The sequence below is a fragment of the Kogia breviceps genome, chromosome 2 (assembly GCF_026419965.1).
Source record: "Kogia breviceps isolate mKogBre1 chromosome 2, mKogBre1 haplotype 1, whole genome shotgun sequence".
Lineage (NCBI taxonomy): Eukaryota > Metazoa > Chordata > Mammalia > Artiodactyla > Physeteridae > Kogia > Kogia breviceps.
In genome coordinates this window covers 183,323,384-183,339,764 of record NC_081311.1, presented here as the reverse complement: position 1 = coordinate 183,339,764, position 16,381 = coordinate 183,323,384, and the positions used below count along the sequence as shown (strand labels likewise).

At 46.4% G+C, this 16,381-nt stretch overlaps 1 pseudogene; it reads right to left on the bottom strand.

The window, feature by feature from the left end:
- Positions 1-1,104: 1,104 nt before the first annotated feature.
- Positions 1,105-2,289, bottom strand: LOC131749982 (transaldolase pseudogene; annotated as a pseudogene).
- Positions 2,290-16,381: the final 14,092 nt, after the last annotated feature.

The window sequence follows — 16,381 nt, the reverse complement described above, 5'->3', positions numbered from 1 at the left end:
ACATTTATTCTTCAGACAGAGATGGCTGCAAAGATTCAGAAAAACACTTTGAATTCAGACCCTCAAAAAACCAACCTTGGGGTAGAGGTGAGGCCCAGCAGTTTTTCTGGGAATAGTGGCCCAGAACTGCAGTGACAGTGCCAGCTGGATAAGCAGAGACAGCCTGGAAAGTCATCCTCCATCTCTGCAGGGCGATGGCCTCAATCCCTCCCACCAGAACCCAGCTTGCTTATCCTTTGTACGATGCCGAGGCCCAGAGGAAGGCCAACCATACTGCCCAGGCCCGGGTAGCTACTGGCCCCATGCCTGCCTTTCCTCTCGGGCCTAAGCTCAGCCCCCAAGGCTGCTGCATCCACAATGGTCATTGTTTGGTCATCGTTTGCTGGACGCCCTTGTGCCAGGCACTGTGTCAGAATGAGGGAAAGAGGCAGTCCCTGTACTCAGGGAACTCACGGGTGGCAGGGAGTCGCATGGGGAGACAAATGTCCCCATCATATGTTGAGTGTTGTGGCTGACATCCTCACGGGGGCTATGAGAGTGCCATGGAGATGCTGGGAACTAGGAAGACTTCCTGGAGGCGAGGAGGCTGCAGGTAGAGCAAGGAGAAGTCTGCATGGCAGCTAAGTAAAGGAAGGGATCCAGGCTGGAGACATGGTAAATGCAAAGGCTTGGAGGAACCACCGTCAGGTCAGCATCTCAAAGCCATCTGGCACAGGTGGGCATGGCAAAGCTGATGTAGAGAGCTGGACGGAGTTAGACAACACAGATCCTTGTGTTCCCCAAATTTGGACTTTATCTCGGGGGCTTGGGGAGCACCCAGGAGGTTTGAAGTCTGGAAAAGCTTGCAACTAGATTGTTTCAGAAAGCTCACCCAGCTGCACTGTGGAGCACAGACCAGAGAGGCAGCTGTGGAAGCAGGGAGTTCATTTGCTGGGCAGAGAAGCTGGTGACCTGGACTGAAGAGGTTGCCTTGGGGTCAGAAAGAAGGTGACATTTAGGCAGCAGAATGACCAAAACTTGAAGCCAGTTCAGGTGAACAATGAGGGCAAGGAAGGGACGCACATCAACTTTGGGGTTTTATTTTATTTATTTATTTTTTGGGGGGAAAAGTGACACCTTTAATGCGCTGAGCAGAATTTTACATAAACTCGGAAATCCGTGATTCATCCCCGCTCTGATTAGTAAAAAAAAAATCCAAGATTCATCGCAAGGCATGTGCAATTAGGCCCCAATTCAAAGTCGGCGGCATATCTGCGGTCCAGCCTCAGGTGCCAAACTATTTTCCGTTCTCCGCGCTGAACATTCGTTCCGTCAGCATCCGCTCCAGCTTCACAGCGTCCGCGGAGAACCTGCGGATCCCATCCGAGAGCTTCTCCACGGCCATGCGGTCCTCATTGTGCAGCCAGCGGAAGGCCTTCTCGTCCAGGTGGACCTTCTCCAGGTCACTGGCCTGAGCTGCCTTGACCGAGAGCGTGGGCGCCAGCTTGCTGTGGTCCTTGAGCAGCTCCCCCAGGAGCTGGAGTGAGATGGTGAGGAAGTCGCAGCCCGCCAGGGCCTTGATCTCACCCGTGTTGCGGAAGGAGGCGCCCACGACGACGGTCTCGTAGCCGAACTTCTTGTAATAGTTGTAGATCTTAGTGACGCTCTTCACTCCGGGGTCCTCCAGGGGCTCAAAGGACTTCTTGTCCGTGTTGACCGTGTGCCAGTCGAGGATGCGGCCCACGAAGGGGGAGATGAGTGTCACCCCAGCCTCGGCGCAGGCCACGGCCTGGGCGAAGGAGAAGAGCAGCGTCACGTTGCAGTGGATGCCACGCTGCTCCTCCAGCTGCTTTCCAGCCTGGATTCCTTCCCAGGTGGATGACAGCTTTATCAGATTCCGGTCCTTGCTGATGCCAGCCTCCTTGTACAGGTCGATGAAGTGCTGGGCGCGGGCCACCATAGAATCCTTATCGAAGGAGAGCCTTGCGTCCACTTCTGTGGATACGCAGCCTGGAATTTTCTTCAGTATTTCTGCTCCAAACAGCACAAAAAGTCTATCAGTAGCATTTGTAATCTGTTTCTCTTGTGATCCGGCCAGCCTCTGGCCGTAGGCGATGGCCTCCTCCACCAGCTCCTGGTAGGTGGGCATCTGCGCCGCAGCTAGGATCAAGGATGGGTTGGTGGTGGCATCCTGGGGCTTGTACTCATCATGGCGCGGAAGTCGCCCGTGTCGGCCAACATGGTGGTGAACTGCTTGAGCTGGTCCAGCGCGCTCTCCATCCTCTGCCGCTTCACCGGTGACCGGGACATGGCCAACTTTGGGGTTTTAAACATGAGATCCAGAACCCCCACGCCCTTGACCTTGGTCCTTCTCTGGCCTTAGTGTCCACACCTTCAAAGGAGATGTCCAGGGATTTCTTGCCCATATAGATATCCTCTCTTTTCATTGTCCAAGGCTGGTCTACCTGGGTTCAAGGGACCCTCCAGGCTCTTGCTCTCTCTTCCTGCACCCCTACCCCATCCCGGAAGTGCATGGGGAGGAGATTCAGAGTAGCCCCTGATATCCCAGTCCAGGCAAGGTGCAAGACCATGCTGAGGGACTTCCCTGGTGGCCTAATGGCTAAGATTCCACGCTCCCAATGCAGGGGGCCCGGGTTCGATCCCTGGTCAGGGAAATAGATCCCACATGCCACAACTAAGACCCAATGCAGCGAAAGAAAGAAAGAAAGAAAGAAAAGAAAGAAAGAAAGAAAGAAAGAAAGAAAGAAAGAAAGAAAGAAAGAAAGAAAGAAAGAAAGAAAGAAAGAAAGAAAGAAAGAAATACTAAAAAAAAAAAAAAAATAGAAGACCATGCTGAAGTCTCAGGTGTTCGGGGAGACCTGGCCTGTGGGAGTCCAGGAGACAAAGTAGGGGAGCCTCCTGGGTGTGAGGCCTCTAAAGCTGCCTGGGCAGACTGCCCACAACACGGGGACCACTGCACCTGCCTTCCCAACTAGTCTGTGCGAGGCCTCTCCTCAGGTACCCATCCCCAAGCTGTCCTTGCAGCCTCCTCCCTCGTTTGGAAAGACCCTGTCACCGCTGGGCATGGCTCTTCCGAAGCCCTGTGGCTCACACTCACCCCTCTCCCCCAGCTCCCGCCCAAAGGGGCTGCCTGTGGAGTGGCTTCCGACAGCAGCACTGCGTTGGGAAGGGCTGAACCAATGCAACAATCCTTTAGGCAGCCAGGCCTGCTGTTAGCACCTGCAGTCCCAGGATGGGAACCGGAAACAGGTGACCCTCCATTAAAAATCTTAGCAAAACGCCCCTTCAGGAGATGCAGCTAGAAAAGACAACTATCCCGGCCTGGCGCCAGGAAGTCTGTTGAGGAGAAAGCCTCACGCTGAGGTCGTGCGGGGCACGCAAAACGTCAGGATTTCAGGCCCCGCCGCCCCCCCGCCCCCTTGTCTGCCCAGCCTAGATCTAGCCCTTGTGCAGTGTATAACTCGTACAACCTTAAACTCTGGCCCCGATGGGCCTGGGCCTCTGCCAGACTCAGCCAGATTCTGCAGGTGGTGAAAAGTTGGAGAGAAGTTCCCTATAGTGTCGCACGGGAGGAAGTGGGGAGAGATGATGAGGGGTGGGGATGCGATGTACAATGTCTGGGGACTTCCTGGAAGTGGTTTGGGGCTGGGTATATGTGACCTGGGCAAGAGTAGGTGGATGGATCATTGGGAGCAGATGCACGGAGGAGAACTGTAGGTCAAGCTCAAGGGCTGGGAGCCAGTGTGATTGGGGCGCAAAAGTGCCAGGAGGGGAAATGGAAGCAGGGCAGGAGAAACGCTTCACCCCATACAAGGGGCAGAGGTGAGGGCCTGGTGAGAAGTGCTGGAACAGGAAACACCCCAAAGAAGGAATGGAGGCCCTCAGTGGGGAGCACAGGACCTGCTCCCCACCTCAGATGGTGCCCCTGCTGCAGAAAAACTTCTGGCAGGTGTTGGCGGTGGCCGCTCTCCCAACCCATGCCCTCTGTCCCCTGGGTGGAGCGTGCCTCCCGGAGGAGCTCGGAGCTCGGGCCCACATCCCACACCCCAGCCTTGTTCTCAAAGCCTCTTTGTTCCACTGGCCGAGCTGTGGCCAGCCCGGATCTGATAAGGCCAGGTAGGGCAGATAGCGGCCCCACCTTGCAAGCCTGCGCTGCCTCAAGCCACACCCAGGCTGTTTTGCACGCACAGGGAATAGATGTAGGGGGCTTCCCACCCAGGTAGGGGTTGGGGCGCCTCAGTCTCTGGGCTGGCCCTCCCTGCAGTCCGTGTAAGACCCCTCTCATGTGCATGGGGAAGCAGGATAAGGCAATTACCCGCCCCCCCAGACATTTCAGAGATAAATAAACTAAGTATCCAAGAGGGAAAATGGCTTGTCCACAGATATTTCTTCCACAATCAGGAGCATCAATTGCTGGGTCTGCTATTTACATAAAATCCTTTTAAAATCCTAACATCCTGTGAAGTGAGGTTATTTTCAATTCCTACTTTGCAGAGAAGAAGCTGAGGCCCAGAGAGGTGAAGTCACTTTCCCAAGGTCACAAAGTAGCAGAGTCCAGACCAGAACTCAGGTCCCCTGCAGCAGCAAACTGAGGGAGGTGGGAACTGATGAGGAAAGGGACGAATGCACTCCCAGCTTCCACCTAAAGATCTGATAGGGCTGGGGTGGCTAAGAACCTTCCAGGAAGGTGGCCCTGGAAAAACAATGTTCTAGATGCTGTGAGAGGATCTCATTTTTTTTTTTTTAAACTTATTTATTTATTTGGGGCTGTGTTGGGTCTTCGTTTCTGTGTGAGAGCTTTCTCTAGTTGCGGCGAGTGGGGGCCACTCATCATCGCGGTGCGTGGGCCTCTCACTGTTGCGGCCTCTCTTGTTGCGAAGCACAGGCTCCAGACGTGCAGGCTCAGTAGTTGTGGCTCATGGGCCCAGCTGCCCCGCGGCATGTGGGATCTTCCCGGACCAGGGCTTGAACCCGTGTCCTCTGCATTGGCAGGCAGATTCTTAACCACTGTGCCACCAGGGAAGCCCAAGGATCTCATTTTGATGGGAGTGGCAATGGTTAAAATATGTCCATAAATTATTTGACACTGCTCTCCCCTTGAATCTGGCCTGAGACTAAGTCAGAAAAGGCCATGTAGCTTCTGCCTGGTTCTACCCTGAGCTTGCCGAGCTGGAAAGGTTATGGATAGGTGTTCCCAGCCATAGCCTAGCTGAGTTTCCAGCCGACAGCCAGCATCAACCATCAGCTGTTTGAGTGCACCATCTTGGAGGCTGCAGCCCTGGCCAACATCTGACTGTAACTGTATGAGAGAGTCCAAGTAAGAACTGCCTGGTCAAGCCCTCTTGATTCTTGACCCACAAAATCATAAGTAAAATAAAATGGTTGTTTGAAATCTCGATGTTATTTCTTACACAGCCATGGTAACCAGAACAAAAGGCAAAGAGGGAATGGGATTTGATGAAGACATCTCCTGAGGCTCTCCAGAAGCCTTTAATATACTTTTACACAAGAGCTTTTTTAAAATGGAGTCTGCATGAGGCTGGAGGAGGTGTGGTGCTTCTTCATCTTCTAAACGGGCAGCGTGAGAAGACACACTGACTTGGAATAGACTCGGGGCAGAGAGAGACAAAGGGGAGGATTGGAAAAGCACATCTCTCCACACTCGATGGAAAGAATGCTATGTATCTATTCTGGTAGCAGGATATCTGGTGGTAGCAAACTCTTGGGGTAGTGAAGAGCCTTCTGGAAGGAAGGAAGTTCCTGGATCTGGGCTAGTGGGTAGCAAGGAGTTATACATTGCCAAGAAAGGAATGCTACTAGAGTTTTTAAAAACCCTAATGTTATATGTTGAAGAAAGTGCTCAAAGTTTGGGGCCAGACCTGAGAAAGGGGCTGGACATTCCCATAGGCAGTTGCTGGCCACGTTTCCTCAGAGTGCCCCTGCAAGCAGAAACTTGCCGGGCCTTGACAAAAGGTCCATGAAAATGAACTGAGAAGTACCCTGTTACCCTCATAAACTCCAGGTGTGTCTGCATCTGGCTTCTGCACACACCTCTGAATGCTCAACTTAAGAAAACTCAGGGGAATTCCCTGGCAGTCCAGTGGTTAGAACTCTGCACTTTCACTGCTGAGGACCCAGGTTTGATCCCTGTTCAGGGAACTAAGATCTCACAAGCCACATGGTGCGGCCAAAAAGAAGGAAAGAAAAAGAAAGAAAGAAAGAGGAGACCTTCAAGATGGTGGAAGAGTAAGATGTGGAGATCACCTTCCTCCTCACAAATGCATCAGAAATACATCTACGTATGGAACAACTCCTACAGAACACCTACTGAACGCTGGCAGAAGACCTCACACTTCCCAAAAGTGTCTTGGTGCTCCGGCTGGGTGTCAGGCCTGTGCCTCTGAGGTGGGAGAGCCAAGTTCAGGACATTGGTCCACCAGAGACCTCCTGGCTCCTTGTAATATCAAGTGGCAAAAGCTCTCCCAGAGATCTCCATCTCAATGCTGAGATCAAGCTCCACTCAACGACCAGCAAGCTACAGTGCTGGACACCCTATGCCAAACAACTAGCAAGACAGGAACACAACCCCACCCATTAGCAGAGAGGCTGCCTAAAATCATAATAAGGTCACAGACACCCCAAAACACACCATCGGATGTGGTCTTCCCCACCAGAAAGACAAGATCCAGCCTCATCCACCAGAACACAGGCACTAGTCCCCTCTACCAGGAAGCCTACACAACCCACTGAACCAACCTTACCCACTGGGGGCAGACACCAAAAACAATGGGAACTACGAACCTGCAGCCTGTGAAAAGGCCACCCCAAACACAGTAAGTTAAGAAGCAAAATGAGAAGACAGAGAAACACACAGCAGAGGAATGAGCAAGGTAAAAACCCACCAGACCAAACAAATGAAGGGGAAATAGGCAGTCTACCAGAAAAGAATTCAGAGTAATGATAGTAAAGATGACCCCAAATCTTGGAAATAGAATGGGGAAAATACAAGAAACATTTAACAAGGACCTAGAAGAACTAAAGAGCAAACAAACAAGGATGAAAAGCACAATAAATGAAATTTAAAATTCTCTAGAAGGAATCAATAGCATAATAACTGAGGCAGAAGAACGGATAAGTGACTTGGAAGGAAAAATAGTGGAAATAACTACTGCAGAGCAGAATAAAGAAAAAAGAGTGAAAAGAATTGAGGACTGTCTCAGAGACCTCTGGGACAACATTCAATGCACCAACATTCGAATTACAGGGGTCCCAGAAAAAGAAGAGAAAAAGAAAGGGACTGAGAAAATATTTGAGGAGATCATAGTTGAAAATTTCCCTAATATAGGAAAGGAAATAGTTAATCAAGTCCAGGAAGTGCAGAGAGTCCCATACAGGATAAATCCAAGGAGAAACACACCAAGACACAGATTAATCAAACGATCAAAAATTAAATACAAAGAAAAAATATTAAAAGCAGCAAGGGAAAAGCAACAGATAACATTCAAGGGAATTCCCCATAAGGTTAACAGCTGATCTTTCAGCAGAAACTCTGCAAGCCAGAAGGGAGTGGCAGAACATATTTAAAGTGATGAAAGGGAGGGCTTCCCTGGTGGCACTGTGGTTAAGAATCTGCCTGCCAATGCAGGGGACACGGGTTCGAGCCCTGGTCTGGGAAGAACCCACATGCAGCAGAGCAACTAAGCCCATGTGCCACAACTACTTGAGCCTGTGCTCTAGAGCCCGTGAGCCACAACTACTGAAGCCCACGAGCCTAGAGCCCATGCTCCACAGCAAGAGGAGCCACTGCAATGAGAAACCCCCGCACCACAACAAAGAGCAGCCCCCGCTTACTGAAACTAGAGAAAGCCCAGCATAACAATGAAGACCCAATATAGCCTAAAATAAATAAAATTTTAAAAAAGTGTTGAAAGGGAAACACCTACAACCAAGATTACTCTACCCAGCAAGGATCTCATTCAGATTTGATGGAGAAATTAAAACCTTTACAGACAAGCAAAAGCTAAGAAAATTCAGCACCACCAAACCAGCTTTACAACAAATGCTAAAGGAACTCCTCTAGGCAAGAAACACAAGAGAAGGAAAAGACCTATGATAACAAACCCAAAACAATAAAGAAAATGGTAATAGGAACATACATATCGATAATTACCTTAAATGTAAGTGGATTAAATGCTCCGACCAAAAGATATAGACTGGCCGAATGGATACAAAAACAAGACCCATATATATGTTGTCTACAAGAGACCCACTTCAGACCTAGGGACACATACAGACTGAAAGTGAGGGGATGGAAAAAGATATTCCATGCAAATGGATTCAGAAGAAAGCTGGAGTAGCAATTCTCATATCAGACAAAACAGACTTTAAAACAAAGACTATTACAAGAGACAGAGAAGGACACTACATAATGATCAAGGGTTCAATCCAAGAAGAAGATATAACAATTGCAAATATTTATGCACTCAACATAGGAGCACCTCAATACATAAGGTAAATGCTAACAGCCATAAAAGGGGAAAACGACAATAACACAATCATAGTAGGGGACTTTAACACCCCATTTTCACCAATGGACAGATCATCCAAAATGAAAATAAATAAGGAAACACAAGCTTTAAATGATACATTAAACAAGATGGACTTAATTGATATTTATAGGACATTCCATCCAAAAACAACAGAATACACTTTTTTCTCAAGTGCTCATGGAACATTCTCCAGGATAGATCATATCTTGGGTCACAAATCAAGCCTTGGTAAATTTAAGAAAATTGAAATTTTGTCAAGTATCTTTTCTGACCACAAGGCTATGAGACTAGATATCAATTACAGGAAAAAAATCTGTAAAAAATACAAACACATGGAGGCTAAACAATACACTACTTAATAACCAAGAGATCACCGAAGAAATCAAAGAAGAAATCAAAAAACACCTAGAAACAAATGACAATGAAATCACAACGACCCAAAACCTATGGGATGCAGAAAGAGCAGTTCTAAGAGGGAAGTTTATAGCTATACAATCCTACCTCAAGAAACAAGAAACACCTCAAATAAACAACCTAACCTTACACCTAAAGCAATTAGAGAAAGAAGAACAAAAGAAACCCCAAAGTTAGCAGAAGGAAAGAAATCATAAAGATCAGATCACAAATAAATGAAAAAGAAATGAAGGAAACAGTAGCAAAGATCAATAAAACTAAAAGCTCGTTCTTTAAGAAGATAAAAAAATTGATAAACCATTAGCCAGACTCATCAAGAAAAAAAGGGAGAATACTCAAATCAATAGAATTAGAAATGAAAAAGAAGAAGTAACAACTGACACTGCAGAAATACAAAGGACCATGAGAGATTACTACAAGCAACTATATGGCAATAAAGTGGACAACCTGGAAGAAATGGACAAATTCTTAGAAAAGCACAACCTTCCAAGACTGAACCAGGAAGAAATAGAAAATATAAACAGACCAATCGCAAGCACTGAAATTGAGACTGTGGTTAAAAATCTTCCAACAAACAAAAGCCCAGGACCAGATGGCTTCACAGGCGAATTCTATCAAACATTCAGAGAAGAGTTAACACCTATCCTTCTCAAACTCTTCCAAAATATAGCATAGGGAGGAACACTCCCAAGCTCATTCTATGAGACCACCATCACCCTGATACCAAAACCAGACAAATATGTCACAAAGAAAGAAAGCTATAAGCCAATATCACTGATGAACATAGGTGCAAAAATCATCAACAAAAGACTAGCAAACAGAATCCAATAGCACATTAAAAGGATCATACACCATGATCAAGTGGGGTATATCCCAGGAATGCAAGGATTCTTCAATATACACAAATTAATCAATGTGATACACCATATTAACCAATTGAAGGAGAAAAACCATATGATCATCTCAATAGATGCAGAAAAAGCTTTTGACAAAGTTCAACACCCATTTATGATAAAAACCCTCCAGAAAGTAGGCATAGAGGGAATTTACCTCAACATAATAAAGGCCATATATGACAAACCCACAGCCAACATCGTTCTCAGTGGTGAAAAATTGAAACCATTTCCACTAAGATCAGGAACAAGATGAGGTTGCCCACTCTCACCACTATTATTCAACATAGTTCTGGAAGTTTTAGCCACAGCAATCAGAGAAGAAAAAAAAAATAAAAGGAATCCAAATCAGAAAAGAAGAAGTAAAACTGTCACTGTTTGCAGATGACATGATACTATACATAGAGAATCCTAAAGACTCTACCAGAAAACTACTAGAGCTAAACAATGAATTTGGTAAAGTAGCAGGATACAAAATTAATGCACAGAAATCTCTTGCATTCCTATATACTAATGATGAAAAAAGAAAGAGAAATTAAGGAAACACTCCCATTTACCACTGCAACAAAAAGAATAAAATGCCTAGGAATAAACCTACCTAGGAAGACAAAAGACCTGTATGCAGAAAACTATAAGACATGGATGAAAGAAATTAAAGATGATACAAACAGATGGAGAGGACTTCCCTGGTGGCGCAGTGGTTGAGAATCCGCCTGCCGATGCAGGGGACACGGGTTTGTGCCCCGGTCCAGGAAGATCCCACATGCCACGGAGTGGCTGGGCCTGTGAGCCGTGGCCGCTGGGCCTACGCGTCCGGAGCCTGTGCTCCACAATGGGAGAGGCCACAACAGTGAGAGGCCCACATACTGAAAAAAAAAAAAAAATCCAAACAGATGGAGAGATATACCATGTTCTTGGATTGGAAGAATCAACATTGTGAAAATGACTATACTTCCCAGAGCAATCTACAGAGTCAATGCAATCCCTATCAAACTACCAATGGCATTTTTCAAAGAACTAGAACAAAAATTTCACAATTTGTATGGAAACACAAAAGACCCCGAATAGACAAAGCAATCTTAAGAAAGAAAAATGGAGCTGGATGAATCAGGCTCCCTGACTTCAGACTATATTACAAAGCCATAGTAATCAAGATACTATGGTACTGGCACAAAAACAGAAATAAAGATCAATGGAACAGGATAGGAAGCCCAGAGATAAACCCATGCACTTATGGTCACCTTATTTTTGATAAAGGAGGCAAGAATATACAATGGAGAAAAGACAGCCTCTTCAATAAGTGGTACTGGGAAAACTGGAGAGATACATGTAAAAGAATGAAGTTAGAACACTCCCTAACACTATAAACAAAAATAAATTCAAAATGGATTAAAGACCTAAATGTAAGGCCAGACACTATAAAACTCTTAGAGGAAAACATAGGCAGAACACTCTATGACATAAATCACAGCAAGATCCTTTTTGACCCACCTCCTAGAGAAAAGGAAATAGAAACAAATGGGACCTAATGAAACTTAAAAGCTTTTGCACAGCAAAGGAAACCATAAACAAGATGAAAAGACAAACCTCAGAATGGGAGAAAATATTTGTCAATGAAGCAACTGACAAAGGATCAATCTCCAAAATTTACAAGCAGCTCATACAGCTCAATATCAAAAAACAAACAACCCAATCCAAAAATGGGAAGAAGAACTAAATAGACATTTCTCCAAAGAAGATATACAGATGGCCAACAAACACATGAAAGAATGCTCAACATCACTAATCATTAGAGAAATACAAATCAAAACTACAATGAGGTATCAGCTCACACCAGTCAGAATGGCCATCATCAAAAAATCTACAAACAATAAATACTGGAGAGGGTGTGGAGAAAAGGGGACCCTCTTGCACTGTTGGTGGGAATGTAAATTGATACAGCCACTATGGAGAACAGTATGGAGGTTCCTTAAAAAACTAAAAATAGAACTACCATATGACCTGGCAATCCCACTCCTGGGCATATACCCTGAGAAAACCATAATTCAAAAAGAGTCATGTACCATAATGTTCATTGCAGCTCTATTTACAATAGCCAGGACATGGAAGCAGCCTAAGTGTCCATCGAGAGATGAATGGATAAAGAAGATGTGGCACATATATACAATGGAATATTACTCAGCCATAAAGAGAAACGAATTGAGTTATTTGCAGTGAGGTGAATGGACCTAGAGTCTGTCATACAGAGTGAAGTAAGTCAGAAAAAGAAAAACAAATACTGTATGCTAACACATATATATGGAATCTAAAAAAATAAAGGTTATGAAGAACCTAGGGGCGGGACAGGAATAAAGACGCAGATGTAGAGAATGGACTTGAGGACACTGGGAGGGGAAAGGGTAAGCTGGGATGAAGTGAGAGACTAGCACTGACTTATATATACTACCAAATATAAAATAGATAGCTAGTGGGAAGTAGCCGTATAATACAGGGAGATCAGCTCAGTGCTTTGTGACCACCTAGAGGGGTGGGATAAGGAGGGTGGGAGGGAGACACAAGAGGGAGGAGATATGGGGATATATATATATGTATAGCTGACTCACTTTGTTATACAGCAGAAAGTAACACACCATTGTAAAGCAATTATACTCCAATAAAGATGTTTAAAAAAAAGAAAGAAAGAAAGGAAAGGAGTGTGTGTGTGTGTGTGTGTGTGTGTGTGTGTATGTGTGTATAAAGGAAAAAAAAGAAAACTCACAGGAAAGTGATCAGGCAAGTCATACGGAATGGGTATGGCTCAGGAGTGGTTGGGGGTGTATGGATGGGTTACAGCGAGGACTTCTCTAATTCTAGAGAAGTAAAAGGTGGGCATGTTCAAAATCTAATAAAGAGGGAGAGAGAGCAAGTTTGCAGTGGGGAATCCTGGTGGACACCACTTTAGCCAAGTGATCGAAGTTAACGTCACCAATAATACATATTGACACGATGTACCCTCTGATATCACGCACTGAGAAGGCCCATAACTCTGTGTTATGCTTCCCAATAACGCATATTTTACTCTAATCATGAGAAACTAACACAGATTGCGGAATATTCTACAAAACAATTGACAGTACTCTTCAAACGGATCAAGGTCATGAAAAACAAGGAAAGTCTCAGGAAATGCCCCCGGGGGGGGGGAGATCCTGGATTGGACACTGAAACAGGAAAAGGACATCTGTGGACAAACTTTTGAAATCTAAATTAATTCTATAATTTTGTTAATAGTATCATTGTACCAACATTGATTTCTTCTTTTTGATAAGTGTCCTATGGTCTTGTAAGATGTTAACCTAAGAGGAAACTGGATGAAGGGTTTATGAGAACCACTTGTACTATTTTGGTGTACGTCTAAAATTAACTCAAAATTTTTTAAATGCCAAAAAAAAAACCTCTAATAAAGAGAGAATCTCATGGACCAAAGGTTGGCTTCCTTACCATCTTGGAAGTCCAAGCCAACTTTCACACCAAAGGAGGCCAGCTACACTAAGCTGGTGGTCATGTTATAATACCTTTAGCTGAGAGAGAGACCTCATCAGAGACGGATTGGAAAAGGGTTTGAGGAATTAAATAGGATAGAAAGTCACAGAATAATGGTGCTCGTCATTTATTCAGAACATATAATGAACCAGGCACTGTGCTAAGTTCTTTAAACCTTTTATCTCACTTAAACCTTACGACTTTTGAAGTAGCTGTTAAAGTTTTCACTGTTGACAAAAGAGCAGGCTGCGTCTTATAGAAATGGAGGAATAAGATCAAACAGCTGAGAGCTGCTGGGTTGGGATTCAAATCCAGTCTGCTTTACTCCAGAGCTTGTTCTGAACCACTTCACTGTACTGTTTTCTCAGGGGTGACCTACATTCAGTTCATTCCTCAGGGTTTCTGTGCTGGCATGGGTGGGGTAAGAGGAGAGAGAAGGCAGGAAGAAGGGGATGGCCTAGGATGAGCTGGTCAGCTGGAGCTGTCCATGGTGCTGGTCAGAGGGCCACGGAGCTGGAGAGCCTGTAGGAGATGGTGTAGGGGAAGACAGCTGGGAGAGCTAGCACAGAGAAGAAGCCTGCACAGACTAGAGGGACAAAGCAGTTAGACGTGGTGGCAAGTCCTCTACCAATCAGGAGGAATCAGAAGGAGAGACACTTCAAGTTTTGGCTTAAAATAAATAACCATGTATACAGTAGCCGGTGGGATTTTTCCTCAGGTCTCACTTGCAACCAATATGCCATCACTATCCAGCGTAGCTGTACTGGTTGTTAAAATCTGGAAATACTTTTGTACTAGTTGGTGAATAGTCACTGGCTGAGTTCTCCACTGCTGGGGCTGCTCTCCCAGTCCTCTCTCCACACCTGCAGGCTTCTCCACAACCCAGCAGTTAAAAGGTTAAGGCCTGGTACAATATGGCCGCCCAGGACCCAGCTCTGGCTCGAAGGCCCCCTGGTGTCCATTCTCATAGGTCAGTACCCATAACTTACCAATTTTAAATGCTACCCCTGTTTGCCCCCATTTTACAGGTGGGGAAAGTGAGGCTCTGGAGTGTTTAATGATTTGCCTCAAATTGCTCAGCTCTTTTTCTTTTTTAACCTTTTTTTTTTGGCCGCACCATGCAGCATGCAGGATCTTAGTTCCCTGACCAGGGATGGAACACACTGCTTCCTGCAGTGGAAGCACAGAGTCTTAACCACTGGACCACCAGGGAAGTCCCAGCTTAGCTCTTAAATGGTAGAATCAGGACTTGAACTCGGTCTTCTGGGATTGAGCCTCATGTCATTTTCCGTCCACCCCCCTGCTGTTGGCCTGTGTGCTTATTCACCATCTGATGGGGACAATGAGTAGAGGAAGCAATTTGAAGAGGGGCTTTGGGTTGACACAAGAGAGTTGGAAAAACCTACAGGGGTCTCAGGAAGAATGGAACTCTTTCTTTTGAATTACCTTGCCATATGGCAGTCTTCCCCCAGCCCCTGCCAAATTTGTGCCCTGGCAGCCCTTTCAGGCTGGAGGTGCCATCAATCTCCTGACACACCCTCTCCACACCAAGCAACCCAGGGGCCCATGGAAGTTTAATGCAGAGAGTGCTCCATGCCTGCTCCTAGATTCCGCCTTGAACAACCCCATGACCTTAGCTGGCCTTAGAAGATTTACCCTACTAATTTCGGAGGTCAGGAGCTTCTGTGGGAGTGCCCACCTCCTCACTTCCCTGCCCTAACTTAAGTACATCTTCGATGCTGACCTGGTTTCAGAAGCAACACTGGAAACTGAGTCCGAGTTGCAGGGGAAGGAAAGTGGGAGAGGGCTTTGCAAGTCCCGGAGCTGCTGACTTGCCAACTGGACAGCAGATCACCCTGGCATCTCTTTTTGTCTTTCTCCATGCTGGGGCAGCAAGGCAGCCTCCTTCTTGGAGAAACAAAAGAGGAGGTTGTGGAGAGGAGAAATACTTTCCACTTCTCCAGTGTGCAGCAGGGAGGCTGGGAGGTGGTAGGAGGCGAGGGTGAACAGAGAGCTGAGAGGCAAAATTCTAGGGCCTTCCACATAGTGAGTGACCCTCCTCTGTGTGTATGTATGTGTGTAACTTTGTTGAGTGTCTACCATGTGTCAAATACTTTACATAACTGGTCACTCAGTCCCTACATAGGCCTTTTGATAATTATCCCCGGGTAAAAGATGAGGCTCAGAGAGGTCATGGGACTTGCCCAAGGTCATACGGCCAGTAAGCGGCAGTCAGGATCAATCTCGGGTCTGCCTGATTTCCCAGCCCAGAGTCTTTTCTATTACATGGGTGGGGGGGGGGTGGGTATGGGAAAAAGGCTTAGAAAAGATATTTGTGTGTGTGCTGAAGCCCAGATCACGGAGTGTGCTTTATCTTTATTAACCCCACTCTTCTGCTTCCAGCCAGGAGGGTCAGAGTCCTCCTACTCATCCTCTTTCCTCCCTTTCTTCCACATCCTGGTCTTCATCAGTATACTGAATCATCACCCACACTTGTTCATAGCCTTGAACAAAATAGCACCACCCTGTTTTCTTTCTTGGGTCCATGGAGGAGACGACCAGGACCCAGCACCCATTATTTCCCACATGTTCCAGGATGCTGAAATGAGGGACTTCTGTGGTAAACCCAACTTCCTCTCCCCTCCTCGGGTTCAACCCCTTGCCACACCCCTTTCCATGCTGTTTGCTTCCTGGGGCAAAGTCCAGCTTGGGCCTCTCCCCGGGAGTCCACCATGCCAGTCAAGGTCACTCACCAGCAGAACTCCCAGGAGGCAGCTAGAAACTTGCAGAAGTAGAGCCCACAGAGGACCAACTACGAATCCCTTCTCACCATCCCAAGCCCAGAATCCACCAAGGTTTGAGCAGGCCAGCTCTGGAGGGACACTCCGTCAGTGAAGAGGCACAAGGATGTGTGGCTCCTAGAATAAGCTTTTTTTCTTTAAAATCTTTATTTATTTATTTGGCTGCACCAGGTCTTCTTTGTGCCACTCAGGATCTTCGTTGTGG